Here is an 18,178-nt window from a genome sequence, read left to right on the forward strand (position 1 = left end):
CCAACAGCTTGACACAATTTTTTTGACCAGTGGAACACTATGGTACTCCCGTCCCAACAGGCATACGTCAGTCACCCGTCTATGCAGGGTCTAGGATTTAAAATTGTAAAAGGTTAAAAGAAAATTGTAGTGTTTAAGATTAGTTGCATACCTGGCAATAATGATAGTAGCATCCACAAATAATTCCGGTGATGACTTCAGCAAGAGCGTTCATCGTGGCTCTTTCTAAATCACAGTGCATTTTTTTGGTATCATGGCACGAGCCCCGGAAGTTGAGCGGCCTTCATTTTAATGTGCCGTAGTATAAGTTTGTACAGCGCTTCCGTCTTGCCTGAACACAGAACGGTGGATAACACAAACGCCTAATAAACAATAAATATATGCGAGTCCAATCAGAAAAAAAAATCTTCTTATAAACACTTAGGTGGCCTTCGAAGAAAATAGTTAACACGATGACTTGGTGGACACCAACAGGAATTTTAGGTTTCGACCCAAAAGTACCGTCCACGCCAATTTCAACACAATCGTTAAAGTATGGCAGTACAGCAGGACTTATGAAGATGCCGCCTCTTGAGGATTCGTTCCTTCAGTCGATACAATTCCAGAATAGAGTGGTTGTTCGCCACTGTGTACCATCCTAATTACAAAATTTAATTAAATCTTTGAAAGCGTTATCTCCCATACCAGAAAAATGTTTACCTGAGCCTGAGATATTCTTGAAGCAGTTGGTCTAGCTCTTGAAATGTTTGTTGGAGTCTGGGAGAGAAGTTTTTCTTCTTTCTGCTCATGTCTCTGCTGCATTTCTGGTACGTGAAAGTGTTACCAGGAAATCTAGAAAATAAAATTGACAAATAACAACTTTGCTCATCGTAAGTGTAACAACTTGAGTTTACCTGGTGATGACACGGTCATAAATGGTCTGGTTGGTACCTGCTTCCTCATGACAAGCCTTTCTTAGAGCACACCTAACCCTCATGTTGATTATGTTCACCTCTGTCGTAGGGCAATTTAATGAGTGTTGATGTTCACCCAATATGTATATGCCATTATGAGTGAGAAAATGTGCTTTGCATTCAATGGGTTGTTTCCAGTTAACACATCGACCACTATTGGAAATAAAATAAGTTCCAATTTTAAAACTTTGTACATTTGTTCAATGAAACTAACCCATTAGGGTTCTTCTTTGTAGAGTGGTCATAAAATACTTTGTTGTTAAAAACCGTTACTATAGAATTAGAGGTAAAACCCTCTTCACGAGAATAATTGTCCATCATGGTAGGAAAATTGACTCAGGTCATTAACCAGGTCAAACAATAAATAGCAGAGGCAGACTACTCTACTAAGCAGTTTAGTGAGGGACTTTTATGAGATCTTGGCAATGTCGCAAAATAGCGCATGTCAAAACAAACAGAAAAAAAATTTTCAACAATAAAATTCACCAAATTTCCTACACATAAACTTAATACATCATCAAATGGACAATGTCTTCGATTCCGCACTCCTCCACGACAGACTAATTTTTAAGCGATAAATTGGATGTTGAATTTAGGTTAGAGTTTGCAGTTGACAAAACGTCCAAGTCATTAGATTCCAAGCTCTAAAATTTAATAGTAGATTTTAAGCGTCTTTTTAATCGAATCATTTTATTAATTTACCTTAAGTTTAACGTCAACATCTCGAGGCGCCATGGAAGCAGCTGGTGAAAGGCTGTCGCGGACGGTAAAGTTGCTTCCATTTCCGGTCTTGCACGTCGAGTGATCCAAGTTTGTACCCTTATCGACTGCAAAACGGAGAGATTGAACCCCTCATCCTATTTTAGCATTTAAAATGATCAATTATCAACATTGATGAGATGATGACGCGAATGGTCACCAGCAGTGACAATGTCCGAGAACAACTGTTTTTTTTTGTTTTTTTTTGTTTTCAAAATGCAACTAATTTGCTTAAATGAAAAAAGACAAATTCGGCACTGAGTTAGACACATTCGGCACTGATATGTGTAGATGACTATTACGCATTCGGCACTAAGATTGGATGATTCGGCACCGTTCCCGTACGAAATTTTTAGCTAGTTTTATACTAGAATATAGCTACGAAGTTAGGGGTATATAGCTAGGAATTTTCAGGTCAAAAATTTTAAATTCCACATTGGGAATTTTAGAGTAGTTTTAGCTTTGAATTTGCTAGCTAGATTTCTTAGATTGAAGGTAGCTTGAAATTTTCTCGCTACCATACCAATTGATGAAAAGAGAATTTTGCGCGCATTACCATTGTTAACAGGGTCACCCATCCATTTACTACCGTAGAATTCTTTGCTGCACTATTTTATCTATTGTCACTGGTTGTCCTGATCTGGCATCTATTGATATATTTATACAATAAAATTATTTGATGGTACTATATTTGTGTCTATAATTCTTCACATAGACTTCTAATTAAAAAACTAATGAGAAGCTTGTATAAAGATAAACCATTTTTAATGTAAACAAATATTTTCAAAATTTCAGCTATTGCCCATACACATATAGAATTATGCTATGCTTTTTTTAGGTTATACATAAAAAAAATCTGTATGCATATATTTTGTGTCTAGGACCACCCCACATGTCGCTTTTTTAACCTATTATTTTTTTAATCACGATTTATTCCGATCACATTAAGCGAAATAACCCTAGATTAAAAATTCAATACTAGAATTAGCTGAAAAAGTTAGGAAATATATTAGGGGGGAAAATTTCTAGCTGATTTTAAGGTTAATTATTTCAAGCAAGATCAGGAAACGCCCTAGCTTGGAAAATAAAAGCTGAAATCTGCTAAAAAAAGTGGAGTGAAACCCTAGATTAAAATTTCCATACTGGAATTAGCTTACAGTTAGGTAAAATATTTAGGGGGGGAAATTCTAGCTGGTTTTAAGGTTTATTTTTTCAAGCAAGATAAGAAAACGACCTAGCTTGCAAAATAAAAGCTGATATCTGCTAAAAAAAAGGGGAATTATTTTGAGATGACAAATTTCGAGGTATTTGCAGCATGATAAAAGGTTTGATTTTTTAGCCTAGCACCGCGTGAGCTGTTACTAGCGGTTATTAGCTAACAGTAAAATTTTAAGCTAAAAGTTTCGTACGGGTTGCATATGCTGCCATTCCTCTGTTACATTGTTCTCGAGATAAAAGACGTTTCGGCACTGTCAAAGCTGATGTCCAGCTGACTTTACATCATACCTATTTTAGTGAGTGTTTTTGTAATAGGCTTGCGATTTTATTACTACAGTTTTAGTTGTGTGAGTGCTGAAGGATTTTTGTCTGTGTTTAAAAATGTCAAGACCCATACGAAAAAAGAAAGAAGTCAATCGGTTTGGAGATTGGGAGTATACCGTTGATAAAGAAGTTAAGAGAGGCCATGGTCGTCCACCTGGGCGGAAAAATAAGGCAAGTGCAAGTTGTTCGATTATTACTTCAAGTGAGTGCAAAAATTAATTAAGACATTTGACTTACAGGAACAGCACTTACAGGAACAGCACGAAGTCATAGTCGAGTCTGAGCTCCCACATGCCACCGAGAATGTTGGAAATTTCGCTGAAAAGATTTGTCTACGACCGGTACGTATTTTGGGATTATTATTTTACTAATGTACTTTATTGTATGTAATTATTTATTTTTATTTTTATTTCAGCTTCTATCGAGTTCTGGAGCTGGCCACTTGTTTGAACAAGAATTAACGTCCGTTATCACGCCCATTGATGCACCAACAAACAACTTGCTTGGTCTTAGTCCGGGTGAAGTACTAGCTCCCGAAATATCAAGAGAAAATAGCAGCAGACAAACACTTCCAACAATCCTAGACGAGTCTAGTTTGCAGAGGTCAGACGAGCACCAGCCAACTACTGCTGTACAATCATACCACAACGAAAATTGTTTATTGCGTGCTCCAACTCCTGATCCGACAGAGCAATTTGAATATGTAGCCGACTGTGAGCTGCCACTGCCTCCGCCACAAGGGTGTTTCCCTCTGCCGCTGCCTCCTCCGCCAGAGCAATTTGAATATGAAGCCGACTGTGAGCTGCCGCTGCCTCCTCCGCCAGAGCAATTTGAATATGTAGCCGACTGGGAGCTGCCGCTGCCTCCTCCGCTAGAGCAATTTGAATATGTAGCGGAGCAATTTGAATATGTAGCCGACTGTGAGCTGCCACTGCCTCCGCCACAAGGGTGTTTTCCTCTGTCGTTGTCTGAATCTGAACACCTACAACTTTCTCAATCTATCTATTCATGCAATCACCAAACCAACGAGGATACAGAAACTGACTGGAATGTATTTGATGCAAACATTCGACAACAACAAGCCAGGAAACGGAAACGTCAACTTGCTCTTTCTGAATCGTCACCTTCTCCGCGCCCAAAACGAACTAGATTGCGCCAACAGAAGAAGCAAAAGTTCGTGCGTTGGAAGTTTTTGAATGGCGTGGGAAAACGGTACAACACATCCTATTTGCTGTTACATTTTTCTTTCTTATATTTTTATTTCTTCTTTGAAGATGTTCAACCTTTCTTATTGATCTCGTCCAAGAGCGCAAGTTTGGCAAATGGAAAACCAACTCAGACGGCACTGTTCTTCATCGATGTAATTTTCGGCCAAGAGGAAAACCTGCCTGTAAGTCGTATGTTAAGCAAACTGAAACAACGTTTTTTCTTGAACGTGACCACATTCCCGAGTGCAAACCAATTCCTAATTTGGCCGATCAGCTTAAACTTCTTCGCGATGCCAAGCGCCATGGCTTGGAACAGAAGGACAAAACAGCAAAAGCCATAGTAGAGCCGCTTCTCTATAAACTTTTCAGCACAAACAAGAAAAATTTACTTCCTAAGATAGAAAACTGGTGTCGTAGTGTAAACAAATTTCGGGAGGATTCACGGCCCTCCAATCCAAAAAATTTAGATTTTGATTTAGTTAAAAAAGCTATTCCTAAAAACTTTAACCATTTCAACATTGATGTCGACAACGGCAAAGCTAGGCATCTATTGTTTTTCTCTGACGCCCAACTTAAATTATTAAAAACAACTAAGCGGTGGTATCTTGATGGTACCTTTAGCATTGTGAAGGTCCCGTTCATGCAATTATGGACTATTCATGGGATGATGCGGAGTGGTACACAGCATAAGCAAGTTCCATTGGCTTATGTTCTCATGTCGCGAAGACAAAGAGTTGATTACGAAAAAGTATTGCAATTATTGTTTAATGAAATTCTTAAAAAAAAGGCCCGTGTAGTTGAATTTGTATGTGACTTTGAAAAAGCCGTTTGGCAGAGTGTTCGTTTAGTGTTTGGGGAAAATGTAAATATTTTCGGTTGCGGTTTTCACTGGACTCAATGCCTTTTTAGGCAATTGAAAAAATTGGACTCACGTCGTACTACCGTGACGACAAGACAGTCTCTATTCTTTGTAACCAAGTGATGAGCCTACACCTCCTCCCAAAAGCAAAAATCAAGTTGAATTTTGAGCGTCTTAGCGAAACATTGTGTGATATTTCCAACCGTGATGCGAGAAAGCTTTTAAAAAAATGGTTCAGTTACGTCTCCAAAACGTGGTTTAATTCTTCTACATGGCCTATTTCAAGTTGGTGCCAGCATCACAGGAAAATTCGCACAAATAATGACGTTGAGGGATGGCATACGCGACTGAATGTACATTGTGGCAACCGACGTCGCAATGGATTGCCGCTGTATCTGCTTATCGATGTCTTTTTTAAAGAGTCTCAAATTTCAGAGATGTATAAAGAAATGCTCCTTCAAGGCCATAAACTTAGGAGAGAGCGCAAGACGTACACGGCCCTCAATGAAAAACTTTTTAAATTATGGGAAGATCACAGGAAAAACGTAATTTCTTCTGAATCTCTTTTACTGTCTTGTGCAAAATTGTACTCTGATTTTAATTTAAAAAAAATCAAACCCCACCCTGACGATGATCGTTGCTGTGAACTAGAAGATTAAAATAAATTTGTAAATTTCTTTTGTAAAAGCTAAGCTAAGCTTATTTGGCTAAATAAAAATGTGGTACTTCTTGTTCTATCAATACAATCAATACGTAAATTTTGAGTCTTTATTACAGTGCCGAATATGTATTTTCCAGTGCCGAATGTACTTTTGACAGTGCCGAATGTACTTTTGACAGTGCCGAAAACGTTATTTACAGTGCCGAATGTGTTTAAATCTAACCCTAGTGCCGAAAGTGGTGGCAATCCTATGTGCACTACTTGCCTAATGGAGCCTAAATACTCATCAAGCCAAGAAGGAAATGTGCAAAAATGGGATGGGGAATATGGACTCCTTTATTCAGAAAATTAAGAACATCCTTGTTCAGCATGAGGTGTTTCGCTGTCCTGTTGATTTAGAACGTTGATGGACGAATCATGGGGGTTTTCAATTTGAATAGCCTTCTACAAATATGTGATGAATTGCTACAAAATAAAAAGAAAGCACGTAATTAGAAAAGATAAAAAAAGCTTAAACTATTATGAATGTGAGTATTAATACAACAGAAGTGACAGCGAAAGATTGGTGAATAGGCTTTGGGGTTCATTTCTTGATTTTAAGTTGAAGGAATTGCAGCAACTGAGTGAATGATGACCAGAGCAACACAAGCATGTCTGGCAGATACTGATCCAGAATTCCAGCTTCCCAGAATGCTCAGAATGTAATGTTTTTATTAGTTTAATAAAGTATGTGTCTCCGGCAAATCGTCAGAATGTAAGTAACATCCAATGTAACTAACTCTGAGAGCAGAACCTTCAGCAGGCCAAATAAGTTCAAAAATTTATTTCTACTGAATAAAAATAACGATTGTTAATTTGAAAGATTTTTGTATGTCTAGCCTACTCTCTTATTTGACATGAGTAAAGTATTTCTAACTGAAGTTGCAGACTGGAAATTGGGTTCCTACTTCGAGAGCAACTTCAAAAATGGTTTTACATAGCATAGTGCCCATCTCCAATCTAAGAAATGAAGTACAAATTAAATTCATTAACGACCTAGGCCTATTAACGACGTAAACAAACATAGGCCTACCTGACATTTTTGTGTGCTAGGATTTTTCCGTTAGAAGAAAATGTCGGTCAATTACTCAGTCTGCGAGCTGCCGATTAGTAAACGGAACGCACGCCACTAGATGTCGAGAAAAGTTTAATTTCTTTAACGATATACGCCAGTTCTTCTAATTAGGGATTCACCAAATATAGTCTAATAAATACGCCAATTTATAAAAAGAGATCAATTCTATATTATTTTCGTTCCGTTATTATGGAAAAAACTGCTTGATAGACGTCGTCGTCGTTATGTCTTATCTTGTGCTCGTGGTTCTCATGGAGCTGCAAGGAACATAATTTTTTTTTCTTTAGTAGTTGATGCGTGTGTAAAATTATCCTGTTTCTGACTTCATACTTGGAGTCAGCATGAAAAGTTTAGTGTAGAGTGTTATTTTCATTCATTTGGGCGGTAGCCTGCGGTGTTAGTTTTTTGCGGCATAATTTTTTCCGAAGAAAGTCCGCTCTGTTTAAGATATAAGATTTTCGTCGTTTTTCCTTTGAAAAAATTGGTTGTTGAAATGGTAACTCCATCATGTTTCATGCTACTGCCCAAATTAATAAAAATAGTACCATATACTCAACTTTTCACGCTGACTCCAACTATCAAGTCAAAACTGCATAATATTACACGTACGCCTCCATAGTCATCTATACGACAGGATACAAATTCCATGTCCCGCGCAGCTTTATGACAAACACGCACACAAGACACGATGACGACGACGTCTATCAAGCGATTTTCTCCGTTACTACTGAAAGAAAATATATAGGGAAATTATTTTTCGTTAGAGATTGGTGTTTTAGACTTAATAAATAAAAAAAAACTAATGAATAAAGCTCTGTATATAGCGACGTTTGTGGAAGGTGCTATTTTAGGCGAGAGTTTATAGGAGTTACGAACCGCGTCTCGTATCTCGTTTAATGGGCACCATGCATTAGACTCTTTTCGTTGTTGACTCGAGTCACCATGTCACCGTCTCCGTACGACTTATATGTAGCTTCCCGAAGTTGCGCCATTTTGCAGGCCGAGGCTTTTTCGCACCTATCTTCTCTCCCCAAATTTTATCTCTTATTATTCCCTTTTCAATTTTTCAATTTCAAATGTTATGTACTGAGCTATCACAATCAAATGGGTGCTCAGGAATGCCGTCGTCATGCCAAAATTCTCCTCGGAAACGTTGTCATGCAGATGGCAGTTATTGAGAAAGTGATAGACCAGGTGTTCTTGGAATGATTTAAGAATTTCATCTAGTGAAACCTCGGCGTTTCTCTAACGAAGGGTAATATCGCTATATAATATCCGCTCATCTTCATTCTTAGCTTTAGTCACTGGAAATCTTGTGCGTGTTAAGAACGCAACACTACGGGAAAAGAATGTCTCAATTTGACCATCCAGGATTTGCTGTTTGTAAATCCTGCTATTGCAAGTTTAACGAGTGCACTCGTTTGCCGATGATCCTTCCATGCACACATAGGCTTTGCTAGAATGTCATAATGTAAGTTTTTTTTTCGTTTCTCTTCCGTCAATTGTTTATGTAAAATGAGATTTTCATGCATCGTATTTATTTTTTATTTTTTATGCTTTTCCTAGTCTAAATGGACTGGTGATTGCGATGGCAACCCTTACATCGAGTGTCCATATTGCAATGACCGGATTTATCGAGAAGAAAAGAATCCATCCCTCAGAAACTATCATCCTGTGAAGGATATTTGGTTCTCACAAGCTTTGAATGCATTCGAAAGTTTAAAGGAAAAACTTAAGCAAATGGAAGCTGAGCGTGGTGAAATCATAGACCAGCATGCGACTGAATTGGAGGAGGCCAGGAAATTTTTTCAGACCTGGCAGAAAAGACAATGTCAGAAGCCCGCACCATGAATCATTTCTATCATAAGTAGAAACAACCGTATCACACGAAGTCCTTAATGTTTCCGATGGTGTATTAAATTAAGTTTTAATACTTTGATAGCCATCTGTACAAGCTTAGTCTTGGCTAAAATAAAAGGTTTTGGAAAATGACGCATACCTACGCACTTTGTTTTTATTATTTGTCGTTATTTGTGTGTATTTGTGTAAAAGTGATGGGTTATCCATTGTTGAACGCATAAAATATATGAAAACATTCATTTGGGTGGTAGCCTGCGGGAGTTTTTTGCGGCCTAATTTTTTCCGAAGAAAGTCCGCCCTGTTTAAGTTACAAGATTTTCGTCGTTTTTTCCTTTGAAAATATTGGTCGTTGAAATGGCAACTCCATCACGCTACTGCCCAAATTAATGAAAATAGTACCATATACTCAACTTTTCACGCTGATTCCAAATATGATGTCAGAAATTGCATAAATTTACACACGTATCCATAGTCAACTATACGACAGGATACAAATTGTATGTTCCGCGCATCTTTATAACAAAGACGCACACAAGACACGACGACGACGACGTCTATCAAACGGTTTTCTCCGTTATAACTGAACAAAAATATACAGGGAAATTATTTGTCGTTAGAGATTCGTGTTTTAGAATAAACAAATAAAAAAACTAAAGAATATAGCTCTGTATATAGCGACTCTTGTGGACGGTGCTACTTTGGGCGAGAGTTTATAGGACGAACCACGTCTCGTATATCGTTTTATGGGCACCATGCATTTGAATCTTTTAGTTGTTGACTCTAGTCACCATGTCGCCGTCTCCGTACAACTTATATCCTATGTTGCGCCATTTTGTAGGCCGAGGCTTTTTCGCACCTATCTTCTCTCCCCAAATTTTATCTCTTATTATTCCATCCTTCTGTGTCAAACCATATTTCTGCATATATTCTCTAACGCCTTTTGATTTGTATTGTGTTTTCCCTTTCGCCTGGTCTTCGCTCACTCACGAGAATGGCGGTTAAGAGAACCGGAAACTAAAAAAACTTATTAGATATTTGACTGGTAAGTTAAAGCGATAGACTTAGTGTTCTAATAATTGAAAAATCTAGTATGGATTAGCCAAAATTATTGAGGATTCCATCGATCCAACGTTCAGCAGTAGTATGTGGCCTATTCCTTACTATTGATTGGGGGGGAGGGGGCGTGTTCAGCTGTAATTATTAAGTTAATGGACACCATGGCTATGATACATGTGAAGCATCCAAGCATGTAGCAGATCACATACATGGTGCCGGACACTGTGTGTACGCTTAAAAAAAGGGGTAGCAAAGTTCATAGCACTTAATACTACACACACGCACGAAGATCCTGGCTATCGACTTGCTTATTAGCAGGCAAGCCATTTCCAGCATTTCTGTCTTCTTAATGAAGCTCTGCAGTCCTCAAGATTCACCAGCATCTGATGTTTGCGTCAAGTCTATTCTACTCCACCTATAATAAAAAATTAGTCCTAGCTATCTTCAAGATTCGTTAAAGCGCAGCATAATGGTTTTAAAGCTACTAATCAAGATGAGTTTTAATGCTATCATCTAATTTTCTCAATATCTAATGAGATCTATGAGTTTCCGGTTCTCTTAACCGCCATTCTCGTAGGGTGCCTCGCGCCCTACTGACTTAACGTTATGTTTCCCTTCCCCCGTTTTCATGAAGGGTGCCTAATAAAAACCGCAAGTGGGGTACTTAGTTTTCATCTGATATTGAAATTTGGTACACTTATTGGAAACATGTAACTACACATAATGTCAAAAGGCCAAAAACAAATATAAAGTAGTTAATTTTGTAAGAAATAGACAAGGATTTAACTAGGCTTCTGTATTAAATAAACACAGGCTTCTGTATTGAATAAACACAGGCTTCTGTATTGACTGTACAGGCAAAGTACATTTCTTCAATGCATGTCGAAATGTGTACATAGAAAATGCAATACATGAGACTGAATTACAGAGATAATTACCTGAGTCTGATTAACTCGGATGAACAAAAGAATAACTCAAGAGTCTCGATATTACGAGATTTGGAACACAGAAGAATAACTTGAGACCTGATTTCTTGATACAAAACGGGGAGACAAGTTAACGCATGACAGGTTTCAGCAGACAGAAAACAGAGAAAGAGACAAAGGAGAGCACTGCACAGTCAAGGTAGAAGGCCGAGAGGACTCCAGCTTGTGCTGCCACCACTCCTGTTTGTGCTGCCACCTATTGTGTGTTTCCTTACGCATTCCAACAAATTTGATATAATTTTTTTAGAAAATTTTGGGGTAGAAAAAACTGGGTTTTCAAGTGGTGGGGTATGTACAAAATTTTTTTGTTGATTCATACTTTGGATTTAGATTTGTTTTTAGGAAACACAATCCAATTCCAAAGGCCGTCAAAATAGAAAAACAAAACCTAAAAGTGGGACAGACTAACGTCATCCTTGAATCCACCAATGAGATTCTATATGGATAAACAAAGACAGTTTACAGTATATTCATCTACTATTGTTGGCAAACTGTCAAGTATACCCCAATATGCCAAGTGTTGACAGTTCTAAGCAACCAAACCGTTTAAATAGCAAAACCTACTTCAGGAACGTTTTCCTACCACCAAGTTTATGTGCACTAAAATAATTAGTGATCTGAAACCCAAAAAGTTTCCGCCTTGCACTTTTGCCAGCATCACTTCCACCGTTATTTTTGTGCAAGCGTTCAATTCTAACTTGTGAATAACATTACATAACACGATAACAGCACATTTTTGTTAGGGGAGCTAAATCAATAACAATGCAGCAGACAGAATCTTTTGTGTGTGTGAAATGCAAAACAAACGAACGGCGATAGCCGTAGATATTCGAGGTATCGCGATCATTATCAATTGATTTTACGAGTATTCTGTTCAAATGTCTCGACCATAAATAAATACATTTTAATTATTAATTCAAATGTCCCAGTAATTTTCACGGGTCCAAATGTCGGGCAATCCAACTATCTTTCGTTCCAGATGTCGGCAATATGTTTTTTAATTTAAAAAAAATATATTTTTATTTTGAGTTCAAATGTCTCAACATTTTGAAAAAACATTCTGAATGTCCAAAAAACTATTTTGAGTGTAAATGTCGGGTAATCAAATTTTCTTTCGTTCCAGATGGCGGCCGCCACAATTGTTTAAAACAAACATTTTAAAATGGCAATTTTAAATGACAACCTAAAGTAATTTCTTTTAGTGACTGAATAAAACTGAAGTAGTGTGTCGTCTACCAAAGAAGGATTGCGGATTTATCAAACCTGTTAATGGGGTACTTCCAAAAACAGATTATCACAAGTTACCCCACGGAATCTGGTGCCAGGATGAAGGCCACCTGGGGTCCGTTTCACAACTTGGTCTATGTTAAAGAAGCGAACTTCCTCTAACACATGGAAAACATATATGGTCATGTCCGCCTATAAAATGTTTGCGATCGTCTGCCAATTGCTTTGTTGTGGTCCTGGTTACTAGATCGTCAACTGGAACATTGATTCCAGATAAAATTTTTAATAATTTGCGCAAATTTGTGCTTGATAACTTTGGGTAAGTAATTTCCATTTTCAATTAAAAATTCAAAAATTGATTGTTTTTATTTTAGGAAAATTCGAAAATTTCTAAAAGAATCTAAAGGCATGGACTACGTACGACATCCACTTTATTAATGAGGCAGCTGGAAACGGATCTATCCAAAGTTTGCAGTCTGATATGTTGACACACGACAAGTTTGATATAGGAAACTCCGATCTCCACCTTCCATTGGCATATGTAGCATATCTTGGTCATGGTCCCACTTTTATTGGGCCTGAACGTCGAAAAAATTGGGCCTGAGAGGCGGACTTGAATGTCATTCAGGCCCAATATAATTTTTATGTTTTTCACAGTTAAATATATTGGAAATACATTTCATACCTAAGAATTTATAAACCTTTTTAAATAATGATCAATCAGTAATGATCAATCAGTTAAGGCTATACATAAAAACACAATACATAAATATATCGAAAGCCAATCAGCGTTTAACAGACGTGCATTTTGAATAATTCAAAAGTGATTTGTTCCCTAGCAAGACAAGTTTTCTGCTATCGAAAAACGATTGATACATGTATGAAGATCTTTTTACACTGATAATTTTTAATATAGGGTTTAGCGGCTGAGGTTGAGCGGCGGGGACTGCGCGCACCCCTGGGAGAGGGGTGAGTGAAAGGGGGGTATACCTGGGCCATAACATCTACGGCCATGTTTCCTCTATGTCACCATATCAACGGTGGTCTAATGGTCAAAAGCCTGGGCTGTAATGGCAATGGTCCGAGTTTCGAATTTCGGGCAAGTCGAAATAGAAATTTCGAAATAATTGAAATTTATAAATTTTATAATGACAACTGCACCAGTCATTGCTATATCATGCGATCACATGTTGCATTGCATTAGCCAATGTCTTTAATCGATGGTTAGCTACCATAAGGCTCACGGGAACACAATTCGGGTTTAGGCGACGGGACGATAGTTGCCTGCTATACGTCCGCACGGTAAACACAAGAAAAACAAAAATTCGGAAAACGACTCTGAAAACGTAAAGTGTAGAGCGTCGGCACACGTGCGCTCCGAATGGCTGTCAGAAAATACCGCTAGGAAGACAAAAGCCGGTTTCTACCAGTAGAAAAAAAAAGAAGGATAAGAAAGATTATGCCCTATCGTTTTGCAAGTACTGGTTTGATCACTGGGTATTTACACTTTTCACGATATATTCGTAAGAATGTGAAATGTAGTTTCATTATGTCGGCAGACATGACAATGATCTTTTTTTCAAAATGAAAGCGATTATAGTATGGAGTTGCGGAGGATTGAACTCCGGGCTTTTCGCATTCAAAACGAACACTCTACCACTGAGTTACAATCCCTTGACAATCAAGACTACCAGTATGTTGCTGATACTTGCATTTTACAATTCGATTATTTGCACTACCTTGGAATTGCGGAGGATTGAACTACGGTCTTCTCACATGCGAAGCGAGCACTCTACCTCTGAGTTACAACCCCTTAACTTATGTCCGTTTGCTTTGAGTGACTGTTAACGATTGCGACACGTATGTGTTTTCAATGGAGAAGAAGATTTAAAGTGAAAAAGAATAAAACTTGAAAGGAAGGTTTTGTCAAGAGTGGGGTTCGCACCCACGCCTTCTTAGAAGACTAGGATGCCAAGTAACGGATATCACAAGATTACCTATTAATATATTATTTGATTTGGAATCTTAAGTCTGGCGCATTAACCACTCGGCCATCTTGACATTGTTAACGCAATTGCTACTTATATTGCAATGTGGCGTAAACCCGAGAAGAATTTTTCCGTGCGGAAACGAGATTAAAATATTTCAAATCAATGCAAAAAGCGTTCGAAATCAATTCATAAAAGCGGATTTCAAATTAGTAAAAAATGCTGTTGTTTCCGTTTTGAAACTATATTAAAACTGTAAATCGGACCATTTAAATCCCGTTTAATTATTGTCATAAAATCGAATCGATATCCAGTTTTTTAAACTTAAAATATCGATACTAAGTTTTAAAATTCACACAGCATTTTTAATTACAAATACTTTATTTTCCATTCATTTACAATAACATTTCGAGAGTGACATGATAGTAAAACGAAATCAGCAAACAAGTTTACTATCAGTGAAATTCGTTAAATATATAAGTTCAAAATTTCGAAGAAGTCGAGTTATTGGTGGTGCACAACTAATACATAGCAGGTGATAGTTATAATTACAAAGCCGGTATACATACTTTTTTACCAGTGTAGGAACGCTCCTGCTCATCTGCTCTTCACTCGCTTTTTTGTGTAATGTAAACAGGTGCAGAGTTGGACGTCGCATTCTCACATCGTTCACATCCATTGAACTGATCGCTAGACGTTGGTCTTTTTAGTTATACGACTCCATTCCAGCACTTTCTCACGAAATTCCTTCCGTCTGCCCTGCAGCGCAAAGATAAAAAGTTGGTTTTTCACGATCGACTATGTATTATGACGTCAGCTATTAAATTAAATTACCACCACTGGCGCTCTGCTTCCTTTTTTACTTAAGGGGCGTATAGAAACGACACTAATTTTCCGGCCTACGCCAGCTGATAGAGGTTGTAAACCGTAAATGAAGTCTTCTGCAGTCTCTTATTTCAGAAACTCGGGAAACGAATAAATCTGGGAAAATTCAAAAATAATTCAGATCATCATGAAAAACTCACAGTTTATTTATGAAAGGGTATTGTATACACGGTTTGAAAATAAAAATTCCTTCTAGAAAATTAAATATATAAAAAGCAATATGAAAAACAAGTTTGGGCCATAAGATAACATTGTGGGCGTTGGAGTGATCCGATACTTTTGGAGCCACTTTTAGAGGCCTAACCCATGAACGAAAAAATCTGAAAAAAATCCAGACAAAACATAAGAGATTAAATGACATAAATTCCAAGTTTTGTGAATTTATGTCATTTTTTCACTTTTTGCCACCCGAAAAACCAACTAGAAATATACACGCCGCCTTATGGAACGGCGTGGGGTGATACCATACTTATGGAGGGGACTGTATAACAAAATAAATAAATCCGTTAAAGTGAACAATTACAGTTGTGAGAAATAATTTTATAGTCTAATCTTACGTAAATGCGCCCGTTGGGGAATCCAAACATAAAGGCTGCCAACAGTCAGCTGCCTTCTGAAGATGATTTCTTGCAGAAATGATTAAAATGATCACGCCTGATATAAAAAAGAACACGCCCAACATTAATACATTCCATTTGAGTGTGATGTTGCAACGCTTCACACTAAAATTGCACAATATGGACATAATAAAATAAACAGAGTGTGCTTTCGGTACAAACGGATCACGTTTGACGTTTAGATTTCTTTGCAGCTGATTTTGGAAAATGGAGGCCTAATTTTCTCAAGTGATTTACATTAAATAACTGAGGAAAATTTCGCCTGATTTCACAGAGAAAAATACGATGAAACGAAAAACAAAATTAAGATATTGAGATAAGTTTTGTTACGAAGGCGCAAATCGGTAAATAGTTTTACTTAAAAAAAAAGAACAATAATACGTAGGCCTACAATCCAGAAATTTGTTGGGTGTGTTTTAGCTATCATTTTGTCAAATTCCAACTGAAATCCACTTGAACATCACGATACCCGTACCCTGTGCACGTGTGCGGATCTTTAATTATAGCCGTTCGTTAGGTCCTCGTTCACATTTCAAGGGCATCGAAGTGTTTTTAGGTATCAGCCAGCTAGCATGTGTAAGATGAAATGACATTTCGTTGTAGGCTATTGCAACATTAGTTGCGCTATCCCAGTTCTAGTCCTGAGGCTAAATAACTTTCCACCAACGAAAAATGCGTCTCCGTATTAGCTATAGCTGAAAGAAAATAATAAAATGTTTCTATCAGATTGGTTATTCAAGAATATTTCGTTAAAGGCAAAACTTGCATCGGTCGATGGTGATGGAATGGTGACGATGGTCGCCAACACCCGGATGAAGGAGAATAAAACTTTTAAAATAATAACGGAACAAATATTGCCATTTTACTATTCCATTGTGACAAGGAAAATTCTTTGTCGGTTACAAAACAAAATTCCCCTTTTACAAAAAAAAAATATTAAATTGTACGCCAGTGTAATGTCAATGGGAAATCAAATTTGTTACCATCTTCAGGTCATTAAAAACGAGTTTAGAGTGGCTTGCGGTTGGTCCAAGTAATAAGCTGGGTGGGCGTTATTGTTGCAGTTAATGTATAAGAATAATCCGGATGTGAGAGAAGATACTTCCCAAATTGCATGCTGCGTTGCTGAAAGTGAACACACCCACGGATGTATTCCTCAACCAACGAATTACTTGAATTTCATGCATGATTCGCATTTCTGGGTGGTCAACTCCTAAAAAGAAATAAATTATTAATCTATAGATTTCTTTGTGCATATATCAGGAAGTTACTAACCGTAGTTCAGCCCGAACGGCTTCGTTATACTGATGGACTTTTTCCGAATAAATTTTCGTGGTTCACAGCGCCAAAGGACCATTCTTTTCCTGGGTAAAGTTCGCCAACTGGCCGAGGAATGAGGCGAGTCACCTGAGTTGTTTCTGGTATTAAAGTTGATGGTGATCATCAGCACCTTTTGTTTGTAGAATATCACAAAGTTCTAGATTCGTTACCTAGATTAATAGAACATAAATTTATGTTTCTCGGTTATTTCCTATATGAATGATATCAGTGATGACACTGTGTGTGAACATTCACTTAATAAGAATTCACAATTATCAAGTTGTTAAATTCTATCTAAAAAAATCAAGTTAGACTACTGTCCAAGATATTTAAACACACAGCAAATACCTTGAGGGCAAAGTTTAAAAATTGCTGTCACATATTCTGGAATCACATTATCTAAATGCAAATTTTGATTTGGTCTGTTGACGAGATTCAGACTAGAAGAACAAGAACGTTCGTTAAGAAGAAAATCGTTGAAAACACACACACACACTTGTTCAAAAGTGAAACGAAACACATCAGCTGGTAGATCCCAATTTGGTATACAGAAGTTACAGAAAGTTGTGCATTAGTGTTAAATGAAATAGTGAATGCACTTTAACGGTATCACGGTTGTCTCCTAGATTACACTAATTGATTGCAATCAGTCAATCACCATAGCTTATTCACTTCTTGGTTTATTAAGAGCAATAATGTAAAATCCAACTCAGCTAACTGCTGAAAGTAGTAACCTTTCCAAATTATGGAACCCCTTCTACACCGCACTTTGCTTATGAAAAACAGATAGTCTACTTCAAACACAAAACATCTAAATAAATGACAACCACAAAATTTAAAAACAACTTAAATGAATAAAAACACTTACGAAGCCACATAATCAAAGAATTCTGACAGCTAGTAATTGGAACTAACTCTGTTAAACTGTCAAAATCAACAGAAGACGACTTTAGAAAATTTCAAACAACAAGCACGGTGATTGGGACTAATCAGCATCTATCTATATTATGTTTAAGATTGTCGCACTAATAAACAAAAATGAATATGCAATAAACAAATCAGTTATATTCTTCAAAATGAATACGGAAAAGAAATTGAAAAGGTTAGATTCATTCCCAATCATCGTAATTAGTGTGGGAGTCA

This window comes from Daphnia pulex, chromosome 3 (genome assembly GCF_021134715.1).
Source record: "Daphnia pulex isolate KAP4 chromosome 3, ASM2113471v1".
Classification (NCBI taxonomy): domain Eukaryota; kingdom Metazoa; phylum Arthropoda; class Branchiopoda; order Diplostraca; family Daphniidae; genus Daphnia; species Daphnia pulex.